This window comes from Taudactylus pleione, unplaced genomic scaffold (assembly GCF_031769625.1).
Source record: "Taudactylus pleione unplaced genomic scaffold, aTauple2 ptg000392l, whole genome shotgun sequence".
Classification (NCBI taxonomy): Eukaryota; Metazoa; Chordata; class Amphibia; order Anura; family Myobatrachidae; genus Taudactylus; species Taudactylus pleione.
This window is the reverse complement of record NW_028284793.1, coordinates 1,077,664-1,103,946: the sequence shown is the minus strand read 5'-3', so window position 1 is coordinate 1,103,946 and position 26,283 is coordinate 1,077,664.

Below are 26,283 nucleotides of genomic sequence, written 5' to 3'. Positions count from 1 at the left end.
CAAGCATGCGCCTGTGTCCCATAAGTAAAGAGCCGACTGGCTCATTTCTTAAAGGGTGGTGTAACCCACAAAGTATACTACTCTCCAGCAAAAATAAAAAAATATTTTCTGTGTTTGTGTGCGCTTTTGCCGCACGTATATATCAATATAACATAAATGGGGGACCAAACTTTCTCCAATAAAAATAAAATAGGGAAAGATCAAGAACCACTTCCTCCTAGTGCTGTTGCTGCTGCTGGGAGTTGTTCATCATCCCAGAGAGGAAGTAGGAACATCACTACTTTTACTAAACAATTGACCCTCCAACAGTCCCTAGCGATGAGGATGAAGTACGACAGCAGTCATCCTGAAGCAAAACGTATAACTGAGGCCTTGACTGCTATGTTGGTGTTAGACGTGCGTCCGGTATCCACCATTAGTGCAGTGGGATTTAGACAATTGATGAAGGTAGTGTGTCCCCGGTTCCAAATCCCGTCTAGATTCCACCTGCATCCTCAAAGCAGCAGCAACAAGCGTGTGTCTGTCTGTTAAAGGGTGGTGACACCCTCAAAGTGTGCTACACAAACAATAAAAATATTGTTCTTTTTTTCGGTCTTTGTGAAATGTGTGGGCTGTAGCCGCACCTGCATCCTTAAAGCAGCAGTGACAAGCGTGCATCTGTCTGTTAAAGGGTGGTGACACCCTCAAAGTGTGCTACACAAACAATAAAAATATTGTTCTTTTTTTTTCTGTCTTTGTGAAATGTGTGGGCTGTAGCCGCACCTGCATCCTTAAAGCAGCAGCGACAAGCGTGCGTCTGTCTGTTAAAGGGTGGTGACACCCTCAAAGTGTGCTACACAAACAATAAAAATATTGTTCTTTTATTTTCTGTCTTTGTGAATTGTGTGGGCTGTAGCCGCACTTGCATCCTCAAAGCAGCAGCGACAAGCGTGCGTCTGTCTGTTAAAGGATTACATCGGTGACAGCATCCAAGTAGGCATGTCAGACAGTCCGTACCTGTACTGGCAGGAAAAAGAAGCAATTTGGAGGTCCCTGTACAAACTGGCTCTATTTTACCTGAGTTGCCCCCCCTCCAGTGTGTACTCCGAAAGAGTGTTTAGTGCAGCCGGGAACCTTGTCAGCGAAAGGCGTAGGAGGTTGCTTCCACAAAATGTGGAGAAGATGATGTTCATAAAATGAATTATCAACTCTTCCAGGGAGACCAGCCTCCAGAACGTACAGAGTGACCTGTGGTAGTGGATTCCAGCGGGGACGAATTAATACTCTGTGAGGATGAGGATGTACACACTGAAGAGGGTGAGGAATCGGTGGATGAGGAGGATGAGGATGACATCTTGCCTCCGTAGAGCCAGTTTGTGCAGGGACAGATTAATTGCCAGCTTGTTTTGTGGGGGCCCAAACGAACCAATCATTTCAGCCACAGTTGTGTGGCAGACCCTGGCGCTGAAATGATTGGTTTGTTAAAGTGTGCATGTCCTGTTTATACAACATAAGGGTGGGTGGGAGGGCCCAAGGACAATTCCACCTTGCACCTCTTTTTTTTCTTTGAATTATGTACAGTTTGGGGCCTAGTTTTTCAAACTGCCATCCTGTCTGCCACTGCAGTTTCACGCCTAGATGGGTCACGTGTTTGTGCCGCCCACTCGTGTCGCTTAGCATAGTCATCCAGCTACCTCGGTGCAACCTTTTGGACATAAAATCACTATTGTGAGGTGTGAGGTGTTCAGAATAGACTGGAAATGAGTGGAAATTAAGGTTATTGAGGTTAATAATAGCATAGGAGCAGAAAAACCTACAAATTCTGTGATTTTAGCTGTTTTTATGCTTTTTTTCAAAAAAATACAGATCCAAAACACAAAACCCAGAACCCAAAACACGGAAGGGTGGTTTTGGCAAAACCAATCCAGATCCAAAACACAAAGAAAGATCCAGATCCAAAACCAAAACACAAAACACGAAAAGTGGCCAGTGCACACCCCTAGTTATTACTCAGGCGCTAGAGAGATTTTGAGTTTCATCTGCAGTATACAATGCAGTACACAATGCAGAGTCAAGCCCCTCTTATTTGAATGTAGGCCACCAGGTGTACTCATCACTTACAGTACAACCAGGGATCCCCTTTACAAACTATTTATAGTTTGTAAAGTGACAAACATTTTAGCAGCCCCGTATATTGCAAAAGATACAGACAGGGTAAACATAGCAATAAGCTAACATAATAACATTGAAAAATGAGGGAAGGCTAAATGGATATGAGCAAATTATTTAAAAAGTATAATGGGGAGATGTACTAAGCCTTGGAGAGAGATAAAGAGGAGATAGATAAAGTACCAAACAAACAGCTCCTAACTGTCACCTTACAGGCTGTGTTTGAAAAATGGCAGTTAGGAGCTGATTGGTTGGTACTTTATCTTTCTCCACTTTATCACTCTCCAAGGCTTAGTAGATCTCCGACAATATCTTTAATTAATTTTCATCAATTAAACAATCTGACATACATGTGCAACAGCCAACATAAAGGGGGGTATTCAATTTGGGGGCGAAAAGTCTGTGCTGGACTTTTCACTCCACATCGCAGCTTTTCCGGGGATAAAGTATCGGGCTTGTGCCCGCTTTATCCCAGTATTCAATTAGGAAGCAGCAAAAACGGGAGCCGGCGGAAAGGTATCGCAAAAAATTTGTCAATTTTCTGGAAATGTCCCTGGGTCCCCCCTAAAGATATCCAAACATGGGTGTTCACTATTTTAGCCTGCTGAAGGGGATTGTAATAGCGGCAGGTGCATAAATGTGGCTATTGAAGAAGTGGTAAAGAATAGCACTTAGGTTTTTTTGGGGGAAAAAATAACTTGTTCCATCAAATTTGGGGTACATGAAAATGGGTGCAAACATATTTTAAAGTCCCTAAAATGATTTTTTAAAATTTCATCAAAAATGCACCTGCCGCTACTCCGGCAAAGAAGAAAACACCTGCCACATATAAGGGAACCCCTCTGGATTTAATTTGGCTTTTTTATAAGTTTGTTATGTATTTTAAAAAAATTTTCACCCCAAATTTAAAGGTAATTTTTTGGGGTGTCCCATATTTTTTTTTACATTTTTTTTGACACATATGTTTTTTAGGGGACATTCCCAGGGGTGCAGGCTATTTTTTTTAAGCCTCCACCCCTAAACCCCAATTCTGGACTTTTTTTGCCAGCAAATGGCTAGTGAAAACCTACCCCCGTTATTGTACATTGACTTTTCGTACTGGCGAAAAGTCAATGTAATTGAATACGGTTATAATTGAAATAGGCGAAAATGATGTCATCGGTGATAAATTATCGCCGATTCCGACATTTCGTCTCAAATTGAATATGGCCGATAATAGTAAAAAAAAGAGAAAAATATAAAATGATATTATTGTACAAATGCAATTCATGCATTTGTGTATATGTTCCCTGGTTGTTCCTTACATGAGACTCTAAATCCAGACAAGTCTAGTGTAGTCAAATCAATAATCCATCTGCTCTTAATTGACTTTGATGTAAACCATCCTTAAAGAGGTAGAAATCATGTTCAAAGTCAATAGTCATATATGACTTGCTTATAAAGCACTGTTTGTACTGAAACGATGTAAATATAAAAGCACATTGTGCTATAAGCTCTCTCTCCACTGCCATTTGTTGTTATCAGTTGGATATGGATAATAATAGAGATTTGCGCCGACCCCCGTGTTGGTTTTGGATCTGTATCGCCTTCGTGTTTTGGATCTGGATTTGGTTTTGCCAAAAGCAGCATTGCGTGTTTTGGTTTTGGATCTGTATTTTTTTTCAAACATTGATAACAACTGCTAAATATCACATAATTTGGGCTTTTTGTTGTTCCTACAGTATTATTAACCTCAATAACATTAATTTCCACTTCTTTCCAGTCAATATTGACTACCTCCCAGCTCACAATATTGTTTTCATCCGGTTTTGGCCCAAAATTTGCACCAAATTAGCTGGCTAACTAAACTAAGCGGCAGCATTGGGCAGCACAAACACATGGCAGTTCAACTTCCAACATGGCACATAAAGAAACATATGTTTTCATTAATCAAGAGGCCTGAGGAAGATGGAGTATGTATGTAGTTAAAGGCAGGGAAATGAAGGGTTGATTGGTAGTTAATTTAATAAAATTTTTAGATTCCAAAAAAAATTTATGAGGGGGGAGGGGAGAGCATGGGTGAACAATATGCCCCATGTTTTGCCAACAAAATCAGCTCGGTGGTTCAGAATATTTTTTTCAATTATGCAGGAGATGCTGTCTGTGGCCATAAACATTTCTGGACATTTTTGGCATTCAGCAACTGCATGTCAAAGTTTGCAGCAGCTGTAGCAGTTCAACTTCCAACATGGCAAATCAAGAAACAAATGTTTTTATTATTCAAGAAGCCTGAGGGTGTTGGAGTATGTATGTAGTTGAAGGCGGGGAAAGGAAGATTTGATTAGTAGTGAATTTAATTTATTTTTTTGATTCTGAAGCAAATTTATGAGGGAGGAGGGCAGGGGAGGCATTTAAAAAACTATTTAAATAATTCACATCAGTCCTTGCCCTAGAAAAATTATTGAGCGCTATGCCTGCTGCTGCTGCTGGGAGTGGATTTTCATCCCAGAAGGGGACCAGGAAGACTACTAGTAGTATTTTGCAAGGGGGAACAAGTATGATAGAGGTCACCCAATTGCACAGTGGATCACTGATGCCATAACATCTATGCTGGTATTAAATGTGCATTGAATATCTGCCAGTAATGCAGTGGGTTTTAGACAGTTAATTGAGGTCCTGTGTCCCCACTACAAAATCCCATCTATATTCCACTTCATTAGAAAAACAATTCCCAACCTGTCAGCAGCTCCTTGATGAACAACACAGCACCCCTTTATGGACAACAGAGTGTGGACGAAGTCACAAATACATGGATGATAAGCTGCAGCAGGTGGATGACATTTTTGACTTATTTTCGGATCCGAGTCAGGCAGGAACACCTGAGCCGGACTCGGATCCAAGCTCGGATTGCGAAGTTTGGGCAGGTCCGGTTCTCTGAAAACCAGACCCACTCATCTCTAGTTAAAAACAATCCTTCTCATAAAAACTTGTATGGTTTCAGTGTTACAGAAGACAAACAGGTGCCTGGATGGAATTCCTTTCAAATATTCACTATGTAGCTGCCTGGAGCAGTGTAAATTGCATGCAACCTTGTTGGGTGTATTGATAAATGACTTTTTGTTATACGCAAGTGAGCCAATTAGCCGGGCATGCACTGGAGTGTCTTAACGTAGTCATCAAGGACACTTGTTTGTTGTTGTATCTAAGCAGCCGATAGGTGTAAGCTGCCGCACCACTGAAAAAACACAACACCTGTGTAAGTGTGAGAGGCGGGTGCGGTGCAAAGCCTGCTGCCGTGCAGGTGTACATCTGTTACGTACCTTGTGTCGCACCCTCACACCTTCAGGCCATGTGTTGAGCAGACGGTCCTGGAACCTCCAAATAGAACACGGACACAATGACCTAGGGGGAAGGAGACGAGGTGAGTACCGTCCTTCCTCACGTCGACCGACGCGCCCTACTGAACCGGGGGATAAATTCAGGTTTTAAGTGAAGATCATCATTGGCACTTTTGGCCTCAGATCCCAAATTTTCTCCTATCGGTACTCAGGCACCAGGTGAAGATCTGTCCTTGCACCGGGTTGCAAGGTTCACCGTCTGCCCAGAAGGAAGGAGATAGATAGTGACAAACAGGGAGAGACAGTACACACAGATATTCCTCACCGTGTCCACTCTTGCTCTTCGTCCGCTCACTCGCCTACAGGTCCCTGTAAGGAGATACACAACACAGCCGTGCAGGGCCTAAACCTATGTCAAGCAACTACACATACTAAAACGGCTTCACCCTCAACCTACAGTGTGTGTAGTGCGACAGATATAACAACTAAACATTTGCCCTGCACGGAACACCAATCACAGACCAAATATACAAGAGCAAAACACGGTACTGTCTCTTTAAATGTCTGCTACCTACCTAGAGCTGGCCAGCTCCTCTTCTTGGTGACTGGGGAAACCACTACCTCATGGGTGGAAGCCGTACAGCTCTCCACCACTGCTCACACCTCTCATCCGCCTCTCTGTTAGCGCTGCAGCTAATGGGCTCAGGGCCCTGGGCCTAACGCCCAGGGTCTTACCTGCGACTCAGGCCTAGGTGCCTGCCAAACGGTGGGCTCTGGTAGTGGTCTGGGCCTAATGCCCAGACCACTTTTTATGGGGCTCAGGCCTAATTGCCTGCCTATCTGTGGGGCTCATATATATAGGGCCTAGAGCCCTCCTGTATGGGTACAGGCCTATGCCTGATTTATGGCCACGGGCCTGGTGCCCGCCTACTTTATTGAGTAGTGACCTGGGCCTAGTACCCAGGCCACTTATACCTGATTAAGGGGGGGATCCTTTTATGGGGCCTAATGCCCGCTACTGTGCCCCGGGCCTTGTGCCCGACTAATTGCCCACGGGCCTAGTGCCCGACAATGCTCCACGGGCCTAGCGCCCGACAACCCTGGCGGTGTAGGGAGGGGGGTATATGGTGGGCCTCACGGAGGGCCTACCTGCTACGTTGGAAGAGGCTGCGGGGGGGAGCTTCGTGATGCTCTTTTACTTCCCTCCCCTGCAGTCCTCTCCGGTCCTCAGCCGCATTCTTCTGCCGCTGGCCCTTCCTGGCCAGCGGCGCCGCCTCTTCTTCTCTTCCTCCAGCTGGCGCCGCCTGTCTTCTCTCTTGACAGCGGCGTCTTCTGGCCTCTTCCGCGGCCTCCGCCCCTGTTGCCGCGCCGATCTTCCACTCTTCGGGAGGTCTTCTCTCCTCCCTCTCCGTCGCCGAACTAACTGTTCCCGCTCAGTGCCGTCTAATACAAGACGGCGCGAGTGGGCGGGGCTATGATGCGGCGAGCCGCGATTGGCTCGTCGCGTCCGCCTCTGATTGGCTGCTGGCCCGCGAGCCAGGTTTGGCTCACGGCCAGAGCCAAACGCCCACCGTACCCAATGCCTGACCGGCGCTGGGAGCAGGTACTCTCTCCCAGCGCCATCTACCCGCCGCTTCTTGGCTGCCGGGTGCCAAGCTCCACTGAGCTTGCGCCCAGAGCCAAGCTTCTCCCGGCGCCACAGTACCGCCGGCACTGGTGAAAGGGACCAGGCGGTCCCTTCACCAGGTGCCCGCGGTATCGGCACCGACGCTAGGGACATTACTGTCCCAGCGACGGCAATGGATGTGTCCCGCAGAGGACACATCCCTTCTGCCTGCCCCTGCACGTCGGCTGATGCTGGGATCAAACACGTGATCCCAGCACAGCCTTCCACATAAGTGGCAGCCTTGAAGGTAAATGCTGGCATGTCACCTGCTGGCAGTTATATCCCAAGTCTGGAAGAGTCTATGCACACGTGTCAGGCGGTGTAGTCAACCGACAGGGTTTTCAGCCAATTACTGTCCGTTTCTTCAGAGGAAAATATTTACAAGTGTAGGTATAGTTGCAGTATATACTTATTGGCTAAATTAGTGAGTCTGGGGGGAGGGATGAAACTAGAGATAGCTTACATTCTAACATGGAAGGTGGAGTCAAGTGGGAATGAGGGAGAAAGAGAGGCTAAGGGACAAAGGTGGGAGTACCAGTTCTGGAAAAGATCTGGAAGTCTAGTGTGAGAACATATATTTTGAGGGAGAATTTGAAGCATTGATACAGAGTTATAGAGTCTGACAGAATGAATGACAGTGTTCAAAAGGGTAACAGGAAGTGCAGGAGAAATCTTGGAGGCAGGAGTAGGAGGAGGTAATCAGCGGAAAAGAGAGAAGTTGGTCATTGGCTGATGGGAGAGGGTGAGAAGGGCTGTAGATGGAAATGAGGTTGAAGATGTAAGGGGGAAGGGAGACTGATAACATTTTGTAGGTGAAACTGAGAAGTTTAAACTGGATCCTGTAGGGCATAAGGAGCCAGTGGAGGAGTTGGCAGAGAGGTGAGATGGAGATAGAGTGGCATGAGAAACATATCAGTCTAGCTGCATTAATAAATTAAAGAGGAGAGAGGGAGCTGATGGAAAGACCAGAGAGAAGAAGGTTACAGTATCAAAGTGAAGATGATGAGGGAATGAACAACTGCTTTTATTGTGTCAAGATAGGACAAGGCAAAATCAGGTGATATTCTGTATATGAAAACAGCATGTGTTGGTGAGTGACTGAATTTGGTGAGTGAAAGAGAGTGAAGTATCAAAGGTGACACACAAGCAGTGAACTTGATGGACGAGAAAGGCTTGTGGTTGACAATGATGGAGAAATGGAGGAGTGGTGACATGAGAAAGATGGAAGTCAATGAGATTAGTCTTGGACATATTAAGCTTAAAAAAGCATAATGACATCCAGGAGAAGATAGTGGATAAACAGTTTCAAATGTATGGGATTAGGGAAGGGGAGAGGTCAGGTAGATTTGTTTGTCATCAGCATAAATATGGTCCTGAGGGCCCGAATCCGACTCGCTCGCTAGACTGCGTTCGCATGTAGCCTGCTGATGTTTGCAATGTGCGCATGTGTATAAGTCACAGCGTCATGCAATCGCGGGATTTGCATACTTTGGCTGCGTGCAAACGCATCTAGTGAGCGGGTCTGAATCAGGCCCTGAAAACTAAAACAGCTGATAAGTTCACTGAGAGAGGATTTGTAGAGTGAAAAAGAAGGTGGCCTTGGACTGATCCGTGAGGGACCCCTACAGGGATTTGCAGTGCAGGGGAGGTGGAGGTTGCGACAGAAAGGTACGGTTAGATAGGAGGAAATCCAAGAAAGGACTGTGTACTGAAGACAGAATAAAGTGCAGAGAATGGAGAATAAATGAATGGTCAACTGTATCAAAGGCTGCTGAGAGGTTGAAGAGAATGAGGATAGAGAAGTGACCCTTTGAATTTTGCAGAGAGGAGGTCATTTGTGACCAGAGACAGAGCAGTTTCTGTGGAGTGGAGGGGGGAAAGCCAAATTGGTGGGAGTCAAGGAGGGAATTAACTGCAAAAAAGGTGGAAAATACAATATATATCTTTGCGCTAATAATACAAAAGAAGATAGGTATGGTAAAAGTTACATACTCATTATAAATTATTTATAAAAGGTTTATTAATAATAAATTGACCGGTCAAGTAAAATAATTTAGACATTACATATTACATCCATACATAGAAAGATATACTGTACATTCATTGTTAAAATAATTGTTATGAATTATCCTACAAGAGATATCCAAATAGAACTCAGGGCCTGATTCAGACCCGCTCGCGAGCGCTATGCACTCACAAGCGGGTTGATGTTTGGCCACTGCGCATGCAAATGCCAGAGCCGGCTCTGACATGCGCATGAGCGAGACCCGGCTAGCGATGGGTGCTCTGTTGCTCCTGGTCTCGCACCAAAAGGGGGCGGCTTTGATTTTGATCAACAGCTTGCACCGTTTTGGAGGCAGGCAAGGGGGGGGGTGGCTGGCCAAACGGAGGTGTTCCCGACGGAATGCCTGCCATTTGGTGGCGTCCCCATTGACATCATGAGTGATGTCAGTGGTGAGCTTTCGGCTCTATTAAGAGCCAGAAGCTCACTGGGGCTTGCGGGAACGAGACCCTACCGACCTGGTCAGGACCATCGCGACCATTACCTGCCCGCTCGCAACAGCTGTGGGTGGTCACCCACAGCTATGTGAGCGGCCCGGAGGCCGCACCAAAAAAAAAAATGCCCTGATTCAGAGTGAGCGCTCTTCCATAGCATCCGGCTCTGAATCAGGTCCTCAGTTTGATTATTACAGGAGGTGGATCTAAATTTTTCCTAGCTGATAGACGTTTAAGTTAAGGATGAGACTTTAGGTTACTCAGGATTGTTTTAGGAGGTGGATAAGGAGGTGGATCTCAGCAGGTACATTTAATATAAATTGCTAATGCACCAATGAAAAAATCTTATGTTGCCTTAAAAAGAGTCCCCAAGGAGTCACCTGTCACTCTTTGATAAAGCACTCATACTGTGGTGCAAAACGTGTCAGTGGTGTGGACCTTTTCTAGACAGTACAGGGACACTTACCTGTTTTCAACACGGAGTTCGGGAATAACGGATACGTGTATCTTAACTGGGCACACAACAGGCGCTGAGGTTGAGATGGGGATTGAGCTGCAGCTGACTACAAGATATAAACTGAGTCTGTCAGGTATTTGCTGCCACCAGTCCCCGGCTGGAGATTAGCCTCCCTCCCTCTCTCACCCTGTCAACATACAGGGGGAACATTCAGCTTTCCCCAAGTTGAAATATATTAGTATCTTTTTGCGCCCTATGCTCACATCTGTATGGAATTATAAAACAGGTTGAACTTTCTTTATGCTGAAAAAGTATGGACCTCAATCAGAGTCTCTCACTAGATGCGATCGCTCGCCCCCAGCATATGCAAATTTGTCAAAGTGACGCCACGGGAAGCGATCGCTCACCAAGGCATAAGCACGCTCACCATATCTTAGCGAGCGGCCGGCGTATGCCCAATCGCACAGGCAGAGCCACCCACCAGCACATGTCATCTCCAGGAAGTGTAATGGTACATTGGTACATCGAGGACAATCGGAACTGATCGCAGCACTTGTGGTTGCCTTACCCTACCGCAAGCACTGCGAGGACTTCAGTGTTACAAACAGGCATGTGACGTGTACTATGACGCTGCCTTTTAATTATGCACACCTTAAAAATGGCTTTGAAACACTCAGGCACGCCTGCGTTCGCACCTCCACGCGCCCGTTATTAGTGTCCTGCCCCTGTTACCACCCACAAACAGCCTCTCCTGTCACTCATTTCACTGGGCTGTCTTTGCTGGGCGAGCATGCGGCCTGCGATCGCACAGAGTAGTTCACGCACACGCAGAACGAAGCGTGAGCATGCATGTACGCAAACCATCAGGCCGCTTGCAAGCGCACAGTGCTAGCGAGAGACTCTGAATGAGGTCCTATATCCCAAGACTGTGAGATTCGATCACCTGGAGTACATGAGATTTTGTTTCACTTGAGAATACTCAGATATAGGTGTAATAAACAAGCAGTCTGCACATTGGGCCTGATTCAGAGCCGGACGCTATTTGCGCTCGCTCGTTCAGAAAAGGGGGCCGGCTATTTAAATCGAGCGCTCGCTCTTTGCGGTCTGTTGACGCCTCTATGTCTGAGCGAGCGAACGAAACATGCGCTCGCTATTTTGTAAAGACGCCCCCTGGCCGCTCGCATCATATGTCATCTCCGCTATTTATTAGATTAATCGAGTACATCGAAAGGCGTATGAACTGCTTGCAGTGCTTCTGGTAGGATTTTAATACTGCAATCATGCGAACAGTTCAGGCTAAGAGACAACCAAGTGACGTGATCGATGACGCTGCTTTGTTAATTATGCACACCCTTAAAACGCCCGTTTTGACCGTTTGGCACGCCTGCGTTCAGATCACCACTCCCCGTTTTCAAGCACCTTCCCCTGTTAGCACCCACAAATGCCTCATCATTAGCAGGCACTCGCTGTTTTGCGAGCGCTCAATTTCCGAGCGCAACGACTGGTTGGCGCATGCGCATTATGACCCATATGCATGCGCAGATGTGCGAACATCGCTCGGAGTGAACGAGCGGCCGCTTACGAGCGGCTCTGAATCAGGCCCATATTTCACTGATATGTGCAGCCTGCTTGTTCGGGAGAGAAATTCGGGTGAATTGTCCGCTTTGAAAATAGCATTTGAGCAGGAGGAAATAAAAAGACTTAAAGCTATTAAAGAGACAGACCTCAAATTGGTGGTTAGGTCTGAACGCTTTGAGAAGGCTGAAGCATTAAAGTCTATAATAAAGTATGAGAATGATGTGCTGCTAGCAAAGAATGAAGTATTAGACCAAGACGTAGTTGAATTGCATCAAAAGTGTGTGGTATATCAGCAGAAGGTGGGAGAATCAAAAGAATTTGTCAAAGGACACCAGAGTGACGCAACATGCACACAAAGCAAAATAGTGGCTTTAACTCTGGGTGTAAAAGAAAAAGACTCTTTAAATACATCCACTCAAGTAAAGCTTAAAGATTGTGAATTGGAGAAAAGTTCTGTAGCTGAAAAGTTTTGTGAAGTAAAAGAGAATTATCTCCAGATGCTGCAGCCTCATGCTCAGTGGGGGACAGACCATGAAGAAAAAGAGATGGAGAATGTCCATCTTGAAGTCAGCAGTAAGTAGCAAGTACAAACTCTACAATCCTACAAGTACAAACTCTACAATGGCTTCAGCTAGAGCAGTTTCAGAGGGTCTTATGGAAAGAAATGTATTTCTGGAGGAAAGGCTGCATGACACAGTAGAGCAAAGTGAAGCTTTGGAGAGAGAGCGTAACCTTGCCCATGTCTGCTGAATACCCAGAACCAGCTGAAAAATCTCCAAATGGAAAGTAATACCAGAGAACTGGAGTTGCTCTGTAAATTAAACATGGCAGAGTCTGAAATAGCTGTACAAAAATTGAGGCTTACTGAATTTGAAGTTTTGGAGAGCAATCTTCTACAGGCAGAGAAAAAATTGGAATGTACCATGGCAAAAATTGCCCAGCTAGAAGAGCAGCTGTCTGCAACTAAGAAAAAGTTCCACATGGTAGTGGGAAAATCAGAAGAGGAAAAGAAGTTGAACAACATTCTGAAGTCGGATTCTGGACCCAAAATGCGTCTGATAACTTTACTGAACCCAGTGTGACAGAAGTACATAAACACATGCATCAATTATTACAGGTTGATCCTGAAAAGGCTGGCACGCAGAGTGATATGCTATTGGTGCAGAGTGTCTTGTGTGATGAGTAGCAGATGAGCAGTGAGGTGCTTGAACAAAGAAAGATGTTCCAGAATGTTTGTCAGCAGCAATTTGACAATGAAGTTGTCCCCATTAAATGTCACAGTGTACAAGAAGAGACTGACTTATCTAAGTTGGGACATTCCCGTATAGACTGTCATGTAAAAGTGAATGAGATACCTTACAGTGATTTTCAGCCTACAGTGATAGTTGAGGATGTGAAGTCCACAAAAAGAGCTACAGTTTCGGATAATAAAGCTATGCCTAAAGTTGATACCAAAAAACTCACAAATTCAGATGGTGACTGTATGATATGTGAGGCAAAGGTACAGGATGTACTAAAGTCTACAGAGATAGTGATTGCTTCAAAGGATGAGACTCGGTTGTTGTTACCGTGTGTTCAGAGTGATATGAATGGGACTCAATCACACAGTTTTGCAGTACAAAGCAGAACCTTAAAGAAAGTTAATGCTGACAGTCTTGTGGAGTGTAATACTCCTGTATGTGAAACAGAGCCTTCATGCAACCAGGATGGAACCTGCAATGCATCCGAATTTGCCTGTGACGAGGTGATGTTGTCTCGCAGTACAAAGCTTAGAGCAAGCAAACCTGCTAAACTGAATCTGAAAATAAAGACCTCTGTGGAGAGGGAACTTCAACCTGTGCTAGTGGAACATGTTGAAATTGTTCGTCATATTTTCAAGGTCCAAAATGTGGATGTTCAAGAAAATCCAAGTGCCATGTGCCTTATTGAAATGGTAGATCAAAATCCTGAAGTGAAGTTTAAAAAGTAGTGGAATAAATATTCAAGTGTGTTATGTGGACAAGAGAATCCAGAATCTGTGTAGCAGTACCAGTACGCCCTCTGACATAAAGCCAAGGTCGGGAAGTTGTGATGCTGGTGGCACTCAGGATGGTCACTCTTTAAAAGAAGATGGCTTACTAAGTGAAGCATGCCAATAGCCAATACTGTGTGTCAAGGCTGAAGGGAAAATATGTTTCAAGCAGAAGTTGTTCAAAAGGTGTGCTTTTAAGAGGTTTAAGTAAGAGAAACCTTGATACTGTTAAAAAGAAACAAAGGAAAAGTTGTTCTTTGTACGAACCAGCAGATTCTGTGTAAAACAACTTGCTTGATTTTGATGTAGGTGGCTAGAGTAAAGATGAATTATGTTGCTTTGGAAAAAGTTAAAGTTCTTAATGCCTGATGTGGTACCCAATGATTATCTCGGGTGCTGCATGTAGAAAGCAAAAAGTGCAAGTGGTACCATAAAGTTAGAATAAAAGCTAGAAGAAAGCTTGGAAAGTGAGACCAACAGATAATGGACATGTCTCAATGATGTGTTGGCACATGGTGAAAGGCCCTGATAAGAAAAATGAAGAGGGACTCTGCCATGTGAATGTCTTGTCCCATGTAGCTAAACCCAATGGTTTTGAGCTGGGGCAGGGGATATATGGCAGAATGAAGGCATTACTGATACAGGATTCTTTGTGGGCAGATCCCTCCTGCTCCACACAGGGCAGAAAAGCCAGGTGTGGCATGCCTTATTGGAGGAGTGAGAGCGAGTCAGTCTGCATGACTCTGCAGTCAGGAGAGGCTGGGGCCTGTGTGTCCAGTCCAGATGGGACTGCAGTTGGAGACCAGTGTGGGCTGGGAAGCCACTGGTGGCACGGAAGCCGGGTTCAGACCTATAGGAGGTAGGGAGAACCCTAAAACTCCAAAAAACTGTGTACAGTATGGTACTCTGCAGGAAGCAGAGTGTGAGATTGCAAGCAGTCCAGGAGCCTCATTGTGAGTAGACTGGGGCCTGCGAGAATACCTATCAGAGACAGGACTGGGATTTTGAATCTGAGAAACTGTATTTTTTAGGCTAGCTGCCCAACTAGTCAGGAGCGAAGAAGTGAGTTAGTTTCCCAAAATGGGGCGCCGAGTGTTGTCCCTTCAAAAATAATATATTGTGTTATTTTTTTTTCTTTCTGTATGGTACTTATAAACACTCCTTTTCACCTCGCTGATAAGTAATGCTTTACCAATACACTATAAATATGGTAGCCTAAAGTATAAATCCAGAATCATTGCTTTATTGCATTCAAATTATACTGCCACCAAAGAAGAACAGAGGACTGTGTAGGGGTTCCCTCATAACATCGGCACCCTCATGTTCACCTTCTAAGGTTTGCTTATCGGTAATGCGGATGTGCCCAAAAAATCCATATACATGTATCCCTTTATTGGTTATAATCAAACTCGAGTGCCTCCACCCCAACTTTAGTCTAGTGGTATTTGTAGATGGGAGGATTGTTGGGAAGACCTTTCTCCTTTTATCCTTTATCAAATGGGGATTTAAATTGTTTTAGGAGTGGATATGGATATGGGTAATTGTTAATTGATGTTTAATTATTATGTATGTTTTCTCTTACAGGTTGTGACTACAATATCCTAACTATTCATCTGGATGCTTTGAGAGGTAAGTAATATATCGAACAACCAGCTTTAAATCAGTTAGTACTTTTATTCATTACAGCAAGTGACTACAGTGTATTGGTTCCAATATTACAATTCTTACTATTTCTTCTTCACTTTGGATCTCCTATAGTTACATTAATTAAAACATTACATCACAAAATATATATATATATATATATATATATATATATATATATAACAACCTTTTGTACCGTCAACACATTAAACACATAAATGTACACATTTAAGTAATTACACATATAAAAAATACATTACATTACACAGTTAACAAAACACTACCTGTCACTAGTGTGACTTATATGATAACCTTAGTCTTTCTAAAACTATATCCAATGGTCTGACACCATCCTAGTCCTGAGTCCTAGTCCTGAGTTGTCAGTTCAACTCCTTTTCTCAACCAACTGAAATGTCTGCGAGTAGAAAAGTGAATGGTCACATATAAGTCCTGTAAAGTACCAGCGGTGGCTAGGAAGGGAAACAATTGTATCCAAATGTGAATCCTTTCTTGTTCCATGTTGTCTGTATAGCCATATAGTCTCTGCTCGTATTAATAATGAGGAATAACTACCTTGCCTGTACAGTTACAATATCTAAATACTCTGCTCTCCAATGACCAATATATCCACAAGTGATCCCTACATATGTGCTCCCACACTACTTAGTCGTATAGCCGGACAGTAGAAATCCTAATAATGGCTGGATAACCGCCTCTCCCCCATCATCGGATTATGTCCCAGCTAGAGGTATCAGGCGTATATTATTCTGTGGGGTTACTAATGCCTATGGGCACTCTTCTTAGTAGTGCCTGAGCCCCATAGAAAGTACTCTCCTATCATCTGTCTCCTCCCTAATATAGTGACATACAGTGTAGTAATAAGCCTGTCTACAGACACCCTGACTGCCCTTTCCTGCTTGCCAGCGGGACTGCAGATGGATGCAGAGTATATCTGTTGTCCTGGGGGAACCATCTACATTACCGGACCCTCTGGTTTACTGTCGCCCATCCTAGTGCAGCTTTTGGGTCCTCTCCCCCGCGGTCTCCGTTCCCTCACTGTATGTCACCAAGTGAACTACTCTCCACCTTCCTAGATTGTACAGGATGACTCTGCCTCTACTCCCTCACAGTGCTTCAAGGAGGGAACAGTCACCAGCCCTTCTGGCTCTAGACTTGCTGGCTGCAGCGGGAACTCCCAAAACACAACGACCACTGCTGCCCTACAGTGGATCGGACTCTTCCACTGCCGACAGGGGTGACACACTCTCCAGTCACAGAGACCCTGCTCCTAAATTACACTCGGTAGGTCACTGAGGCGGTGCACACAGGAGTGGGAACGGCAGTTTGTTTCCAGCTAAGGGCCAACTGACAACTCTATCCTCTACCCGCGCTCCTCTATGCTCTTCTTGTATCTCAGCTCGAGCCTCTATTTCCCCTTCTATATATGTATTTAATACATAGGGATCACTGTAAACATACCCAATCCCTGGAAAGCTCACAATATACATACGTAATAAATCTTTAACCAACATTCTGATAATATATATATATATATATATATATATATATATTATATACACAGTTATAAACAATGTAACGTGTCTATTTCTTAGTTAACAACCATTCCTATATGGTCTTTTTACTAAGCAAAATCTTACCCTTTTAACACAGATTCTCAAAGGGGCTACATACATACAAATGTCTCCAGATTTTTTCACATCTTGTACTTCTGAATCCTTCTCCTGGAAAATCAGAATGGGTGAGAGAAGTGGTGGGCAAATGTAGGTTGAATACAGTAAGGGTGTATACACATGATTGCTACACAAGTAGACCCGTATGTAGATGCAGATACTCATGGGTGCTGGTGGGCTGATGCAATAATAATAATGATGATGATGATTATGTTAACTAATAGCATTAACTAGCTACTTCTGGTTGGCTGATTGTGTATTGACCCCTCCAGCTTTTATTTCATTTTTATTTATTATTGATATTTTTTTGTGGAAAAACAGATGTTAGTATTTTATTCAATTAGTATTTATATTTTAAATCTGTGTTTTGTATTTGTATTTATGGGACTTTTGCATTTACTGTTACAGTAATACTGCCAAGTCATGTCTCTACACTTTCTCAGTGCTATATGTAGACTATAATGCGGTGGATATATACACACTAGTGTTGCCTGACTTGTACCTGATGTGAATGCTAGTGGTATGAAAGAATGTTGAGATTTATCCAGCTAAACACTTAAATATGCATGAATGTCTTTCTTCTGCTTTGTGTCTTTTCCTATGTTCATTCTGGGCGTAATGATGTGCACAAGTCCCATAATGATGATATTCTTAGATAAAGTGCTATTCTCTTTCTACCACTCCTTGTGAAGGTTGGTGAATCATAACTGTGAGGCATTAGTGTGGATAATAATATAAACTCATCTGATTAAAAAGGGAATAGAAAATATTATAAAGCAATAATGTATAACAGTGAATTAAACCAAATAAGAACAGTAAGAAAAGTTATATGTTGACAAATAGTTATTGTCATTTGATAAAAGACAAATGTATATAAATATGATTATGCAGACATAAAACTCACTACTATTGCATCATCACAGCCATATAGCCATATGTTTTGGTTAGAAACCAGATATGATGTCTCCTGCTTGTGGAATGAAAAAATAAATGGAACTAATTGGTCATTAAAATATTTACTAGGCAGTAAAGTGTGAAAATCTGACAGAAAATATACACACTATAACAGCAGCATAAGCTTTAAAGACAAAACTTATTTCCCAGCCAAATCTTTTTCACCAGGAGAAACTGTCACATCATGTCTGTTACTTAGCACTACATTGTATCTCTCTCTTGTATTTTGTTAAATAAAATATTCAGTGTATAGATGTAAATAGATAATTAAGTGGCTACTGAAAGAAAGTCAGCACTAATGAATAATAGGTTAAAAGGAGTCTATATCCCATTAAACTATAAAACAGACTCATTCAAAGTAAATGTGCAAATTACTTATAAAATATATAAATTAATGACAATGTTTTAATGTTGTTTAATGAATTTAGACCCCACTTGGGGTATAAGCATTAGTAAACAATCAGAGCAGCTTTCTCATGCTCTGACAAACCAGAGTTAAGCTGTTCTGTTGGTTAGTAGCTGACAGATCACCCACACTGTCTTTCACATAGCGGATCCTTGTAGGTCAAGCCAAATTGACAAAGTGTTTTTATTTTTTTAATTGGCTTAAAAAGTAAAAGCTGGAATACTAAATATAATCCTTTTTGGAGTTAGGTTTGGACTAAATTGGTAAAAGAGGCTCAGTAGGGGAATGTTTATTGTAATAACAGATTTTGTTTGTCACAGTGTCTAGGTTTTTTCTTAACAGTATTTTTTTCATAGTGCACTCAGTGGGTCAAGGATGCTAGGACTTTTAGTTCTATAAGTACCATCATATTCAAGCAGTTTAGGACTTCCAGGGATTACTGGGATCAATAGCTCATATCTAAGCTTTTACTTTTTATAGCCCACCACTCACTGGTATGATTGTTGGGGTTGTTTTTCAGGAAAGTATAGCAATACATAAAATTTGTAATAAGGGATGCAGCTTTAATTCTTATGTGGTAATGACCCACCAGGCCCGCCAAGCAGGGCAGTTTCTAGGGTCTGAGGCTCCTAGTGCGAGCAGACAAAATGCGCCCCCCCCCAGAAGCGGAGTGGGCGTGGCCTCATCGTGAGGGGGTGTGGTATCACAGTAAGAGAGCGTGGTCTCGAAAGACCACAGAATGTCAGCCGCTGTGACTACTGAGCCCATTGGTGGCTAACCTGTCAGATGCAAAGCTTTGAAAAATATATGTAGTTAAAGGAAAGACCGACAGGATGCGCGCGCCGTTGGCGCGCGCTAAAAAAATGGGGTGTGGCCTAGCTGTCAAGCCCACGCCGCATTTGTTTGTGCATGTCTTTGGTGTGACATTTGCAGGAGTATGACCTTGTATCACACCCGTTTTTAGTCACACTGGAGGGCGAGCCCAGCACATTGAAAATACCAACCAGGTCCACATAAAATACACTGAAAAAGCCACTTCAGGATTACACTGCAACAAACCACTTCCACATAAAATACATTTTGAAATCCAGGACCACATGATAAAAACACATTGAAAAAACAAGATTCACATAATACATACTTCATTCCAGCCCCCTCCCTTGCAATTCCAGCCTCAGGTCTTAGGCTTCCCCAACACTGGCTCTCAGACAAAAGTGCCCATTATGCAGTGCACCCAGTAGTAGTGCCCACTATGCCATGCCCCCATTAGTAGTGCCCCCATCAGTAATACCCCCAATAGTAATGGTCCCTATAGTAGTGTCCCCTGTATACATTCCCCAGTATTAATGCACCCCTGCCCCCCCAATTAATATTACACAAGCTGCACCTCCCCTCCCCCAGGCCCCAATATGCTGCTGCAGGCAGCTTGCACCCTGCACAACTGACAGTGACATTATTTACACGCTGCACGCGCTCTCCCTCCCCCTCCCCCCACAGAGGTGCAGTTTAGTTACCTGGAAGTTGGAACCTGTTGAAGCTGCTGTGCGCTTACCGCACTTCTATCCTGTGCCCAGTCAGTGCCGCCCAGTCCGGAGAGCAGGCGCAGCCGCCAACCGCGCAGAGAGATAGAGAGGAGTCGAGTGCAGCAAGCAGTAGGAGGAGGTCACTCGCAGCCGGCATCCGGACAGTCTTCAGTGCGGCTGATGTGTGTGCTGCCCCGCCCCTTCCTATCATGTGACACCCAGGAGGAGAGGAGGGAAGGCGGCTATTGGGTGCGCGCCGTGTGCGCATGAAGTTGCTATAGTGCCACCCGGCACATCTTGCATTGAGGGCGGAGTGCCCCGTGCGATTGCACGGGTCGCCCGCCCCTAGAAACGGCCCTGCCGCCAAGAGCCGTGGCAGGCCCTGGAAATAGGGGGCGTGGCCTAATAGGGGAGGCGTGGCCACATCCACTTGCCTCCGCGCTGGGGAGGGGGGGCGCTCTGAGCCCCCTCAGCCCAGCGCAAAGCCAGGGGGGCGCGATCAGTGTGATCGCTCCCCTGCACAGGCATAGGAGACTGCTGTGGCTGCTGCTCAGCAGCCACAAACAGTCTCCAAATGCAGTTCAGCACATGCTGTGTGCTGGGCTGATGTGAGGGGGGGGCGGCGCCGGACCCGGGCCCCCGCCGGGCCCCTCAGGAAGCCCGGGCCTGGGTAATCTGTACCCGCTCCCCCCCCTCTTGGCGCCCCTGTCACCCACCACAATAAATGGTACATTAAAAATAAATGAACAAATGTTCCCCTGCCAGGGTTCTCAAAAGCAACAATAATAATTAGTTGGTAGAGTTGAAGCAGTCTATTCAACATTATCCAATAAATATCTCTTCTCCACATGGATGTTCCATTACCTCAGACTTAAAAAAAAACCTTTCATGTATAGATAGTCACAAATACGTAGTATCATTTTTAGTTCTTACTCACATCATATATTATTGTACTGTAGGTCAGCTTCTGTAACCAGTGTGCTAATTTCTACATAGGCGTAAGTAGTAACACACATATACCCTTGCTAGGTCTCATTTATGTTTGGAATGAGATGGTATTCATGCATTCTATGGACAGAATGGTTAGATATAACCTTTTGGGGTCAAACAAGCCATAACTTGAGGGGCCTAGCTTGTACCTGCCATTACTATTAGAGTAGTATAATGAGTCGTTCATAGCTTATATGTGTTATCAGCAGTTAGCCACATTCCATTGTAAGATGTGTAGAGATGCTAAGCATTATGGGTAATTAACAGTGATGTCCAGACTCTTCACAAAGGAGTTTTGAAATAGAGTTAATCTCCAGGCACACTAGGATACATCATTACTGTATGTCTTTGTCTGAGTATATCTTAGTGCTTACGAAGCATGTGCAAGGGAGATAAGTTTGGTCAATGCTATGTTGGACCAACCAGTGCTTGATACCTAGTTTGTAACTCATATGGGCTTAATATCCAGACAGCCACCACCCCAGACTAGGGTATATAAATCAAGAGGTAGACAAAGGGTCTCAGCTCGTGCATGGACCTAAGACTGCAGAATATGGTGCTTGCAATGTAAATTGAACTACCTGGGTGTTATTTGGAACGAGGGCTCCCCAGAGAAGATAAGATGAAGTACATCTTATGCTGAAGATGATGAACTACCAATGTCATCTGAATACATAGACAAAAGTTGAGTATACTGTATACTTTGTATGTTAATTGTTTGTTTGTTACTTGTAAATAAAGTGTGTCATTTGTACTCACTCAAATGGTCACATGTGTGTGTACTATTTATTTCAATCAGAACGAAACCCACCGTTATGCAGCTTCTATGGTCTTCCCCTAATTCCAATCAAATGTGATATTGGTGGATAGATGGAACCACCAAAAAATCATAAACATTTGCCTCTTATAGCATAAAAAATGTCAGACCTCAGATCAGTGGGGAACCAGCTCAAATTAATGACTCACCTGCTTCTACTGCCTGTCTTTAGTGAGCCTCTCACTTCTCTCTCTTAAGAGCTAAATGCACTTTGATTGATGGATAGCTCAAGCCATCCACCAGTGTGTGGAGACATCTCAGCACTGTGATTGCTGGATAGCCATAACAATCCACAAATCAGCATTGTTTAGCCTAACTGCACAGATGGGCTGCTGCTGTGCTGTGCATACATGATAGACAACAGGGAGACCTGCAGAAGATTCTGCTTGACTGCTCTGTCTCCTGGGTGCCTGTTATACAGAGCAACAGAGCACACCTGTGGCCTCAAGACACTGGTTTTGAACTTGTAGCAACCCAGCCAACTCTCCTTCAAAACATTTTTTTATCCATCAAAGAGGGTGGTGGGGTTCTGGGTACTCAGAAACCCTACCTGTGTGTGCCACTGCCCTTGTCCCTACAAAAGGACTTACATCAGCCACTTCTGAAGTTCTGGAGATAGTCATCGTGATCCATGCAGTTCTGATAGGCATTCCTGGGCAGTGACAGGGGAGTGGCTCAAGGCAATGGGTGTGTTAAGGCATTTTGGTGTCAGGGACTACGTCTTCTAACGCAGTTCCTCTGACCCCAGCAGACAAATTCCAACTGACTTTCTGAGCATCCAAATGGGCCGATGGTGCGGCCGATGTCTGCTCAATTGTGCAACTTTCTGTTTACCATGGCTGATTAGAGCATTAGCATAATTAGATCATTAGCATAATTTTGCAGTAGCGGCTGCAACAAAAGTCGCTGCTGCTAGAGCTTTGCATCCACCTCTGAATCACCGCCAAGGTCAATAATAATGGGATACATTTAAGCCTTCCATTTGCTCTTCTGCTGGAAAATACAGCTCAAGTTACACAGTCTAATGAACACATACAGAAACACAAAATGACTACGGTAAAAAAAGACAGAACAGTTGTTATCACTCTCATTGTTACTGTAAGACATAAATAAAGACTAAACATTAAGAAATTTGTACAAATGTAACTTTCAGAAAGATCCACTTGCTTAATTCTATTTCTTAGTCGAACGTTCAGTCCCACATTTCCAAACTTCAAGTAAGTGAAATTCAAACCTTATTAAGATATTGTTTTTATTTAAAAGTTTTCATGAAAGTACGGCAACATAAAAAGAGAATAAAGGAAAATTGTAGACAGTAAGAATAGCAATGAATCTTGTAAATAAACCAGCTCTGAAAAGCTTTTTAATGTGAAGTATTTAATGAAATATTTCTTAAATCATTGCAAAATATGTTGCTCATTAAAAAAAATGATGGCTATATTACAATATTGAGCTACATCATTCATTCCCTTTGTTTTTCTTATTTATTTTAATAATGTGACATTTTATATGGTCTGTTAATACACTTTAAAGTATAAATAGATGACTGAAGATGGAAATTAATGTCCTTTTTATGTTTAAATTTAATTCTTTTACATTTTACCATGACTCAGACTAGTGTGAAATGATTTCTAAATGCAATATTGGTAATGTAGGTGGGTCTATGAATCTTTGTGCAAAGTCTATTGATAACAATACTGAGGAATATAATGCATACTGAAGCCTATTACTGAACCTATTACCAGGAAGATGATATTAGAAATTGTTATCTGCCAAGAAGATTGCTGATGAACAATTGAAAGGTCGTATTATTAGGAGTTGAATATGTTGTCCTGAGGCATTGTTCATTCAGGAATTTACATAAGTGAAGATTATGACATTCTTTTGACATGGTTGTCAACATAGTGTCTGCTGAAACACATTCATTCTGTAAAAAATAATGTTGATAAGTGGGAATAGCTGAAAGGCAGACTTTCTAACACAATGAATATTTACTCATTTATGTCTGACACATTGTTTCACAACAAGACACAAGAAAGGCCAAAAAGTGACAGATATGCGCTTATTGTCTCCTTAATCTGCTATGAAGTGATTTAAGGATTAAGTGTCATATTAAACAATGCAGTGCCGTACTGTATGTTCAACATAAAATACATTAAGAAAAGTGCTGACTTCTTGTCACAGCACATAAGCTTTTACTTTCAGGTATGTTACATCGATATATTCCTGTCTTCAAAACCTTCCTACACAAATTAATGTGGGAAACAAGAACAAGAAATGTCAGTGATATGAAGAAAGAACAAGAATACAAGAGACATCACAACACAACAGCATTGCAACTTCCAATTACAAAACAAACAAAGAAAGAAGAATGTGGTACCAAGATGTATATGTTCTGACTGTATTGTCTCAATATTCTTAGGGGAAGAGTCTCTAAGAATTGTCATTAACATCTAGCAAACCGCCTCTGGCACTATGATTTGCTAATAGTATATTTCTCACCTTATAACTATATAAGTGTGCTGGTAGTTGTCTGATGTCTAGATATAACTAATAGCCTTCTAATGAGAAAGTGGCAGATCAACTGTCCATGATGACCGCATTGAGTCTAATGATCAGAGACCTATGTACTTCATCATAAAAGACTGCTTGCCAATAGTTATATATAAATAATGTATTTTGTATTTGTGAAGGCTATTATCAGCTCATTAATGCATAACAACTTGAGAATACTGTAAGTGGTGCTTGGATCTGCCATGGCATGCAGTGTGGTATTAAGCTTGGAAAGTTAATTGGTGCAATATTCCTAGATTTTATAATAGCATATGTCACAGTAAATCTCACAACACTCACTATAGTGTTATCTGTGCCAGGCATAGTATTCGTGCACTAAACTGGTTTCACTGCTATTCATCGGGTAGTTCCCAATGAATGTCTATCTCTAGATCCAACTTTAAACAATTACCTGTAGGTTGTAAACTATGGTGTAACCATATCTATTAATTAGTATACTTTAATATGCCTCCTGAAACGCAGCAAGCATCCCATTGAGTCTCATCCTGCTTAGCAGACATGATGGAACCACATACCACAGGGAGTCTGTAAATGAACTGAAGCCTGGGTGGATCCATGGGCAGCGATGTAGAGTGGGAACTTCAGAATGGTTTAAAAATACACAGACTTAGGGCAGAAGATGTCAGATCCATTCAGACTAGTCGAACGGTTGCTAAGACATTGAGCTCCATTTTTACCACATAGGGAGAGGGGTGTAGAGCTCAGCAGCTGGTATTTAAGTGACTGGAACAAAGATAATGCTCATCATTTTCTTTGTCCCAGTCACTTCAATACCAGCTCGTGAGCTCTACACCTGTCACGTCTGAGACTGGAGTAGGAGATGTGTTGGGCATAGGTTATGGGAGGAAGCGGAATCAAGGGGCCTGGATATATGTTCTCCTCATCCACAGGTCTTGAGTGTTGGCGAGACCTGGGCAAAGGTGCGGAATCTAACCCACAGGATGGTGTTCGCCAGTGACTCCTCCAATTGGGATTTGGGCTTAGCTGCACCCCGTGAGCAGGTCGCGGTCCTTTGACCATGTACCCAAGCCCTGCGGGAATAGAGACACAACACCCGTGGCCCAGAGAGGTTATGCCTGGATAGGCACTAGCAATACCCTAACCGTACAGTAACTATACCTTGACATGTAGATCAAATATCCATAAGAAATTCAAGTGGAGAGAGACTCACGGTTACTTGAGATATCACCAGAGATAGAAGGCACACAGGTAGGGATGGTGTACACTGCTGCACGGATATTCACCAGAGACGGGGGCACACAGGTAGAGATGGTATATACTGCTGCACGGATATTCACCAGATACGGGAGGCACACAGGTAGAGATGGTATACACTGCTGCACGGATATTCACCAGAGACGGGAGGCACACAGGTAGAGACAACCATTGTTCAGGCAACTTCCTGTAACCTGTGGAACAGTTATATATCCAGGGGAACCCTTTGATAGATGCACAGTGTCAGCTGATCACTCACCTATCCTGGGAAGAAGATACTGTCACATGGGCCGACTGTCATGGCGGCACCCATGTCTGGAATAGCGATGCCAGACACCAGCCCACCAGGAAGCCACTGCATGCGGGGAGAATGCTCAGCTTCTACCCCGCCACCGCGCCAGCTGCCCGACTACCCAGGATGACAGGGGAAGCCGGCGACATGGTAAGCGGGAGCCAATCCCCGGCTGAGCCCTGACAGTACCCCCCCTTTCAGGGTGGGCACTGAACACCCATCAGGCTTATCTGGAAATCGCCTATGAAAACTCTGGATTAGTCGCGGAGCGTGCACATCAGAGGCTTTGATCCAGGCCCTTTCCTCGGGGCCATAGCCCTTCCAATCAATGAGATATTGAAGGGTGTTAAATCTGTGCCGAGATTCTAGGATCCTCTCCACCTCAAATTCAGTGCCTTGTAACGTCTTAACTTGAGGTAATTTAGGAGAACAACTCTGAAAACGATTGAGCACCAGAGGTCGTAAAAGAGAAACATGAAAAGTGTTTGAAATCTTCATTTGAGT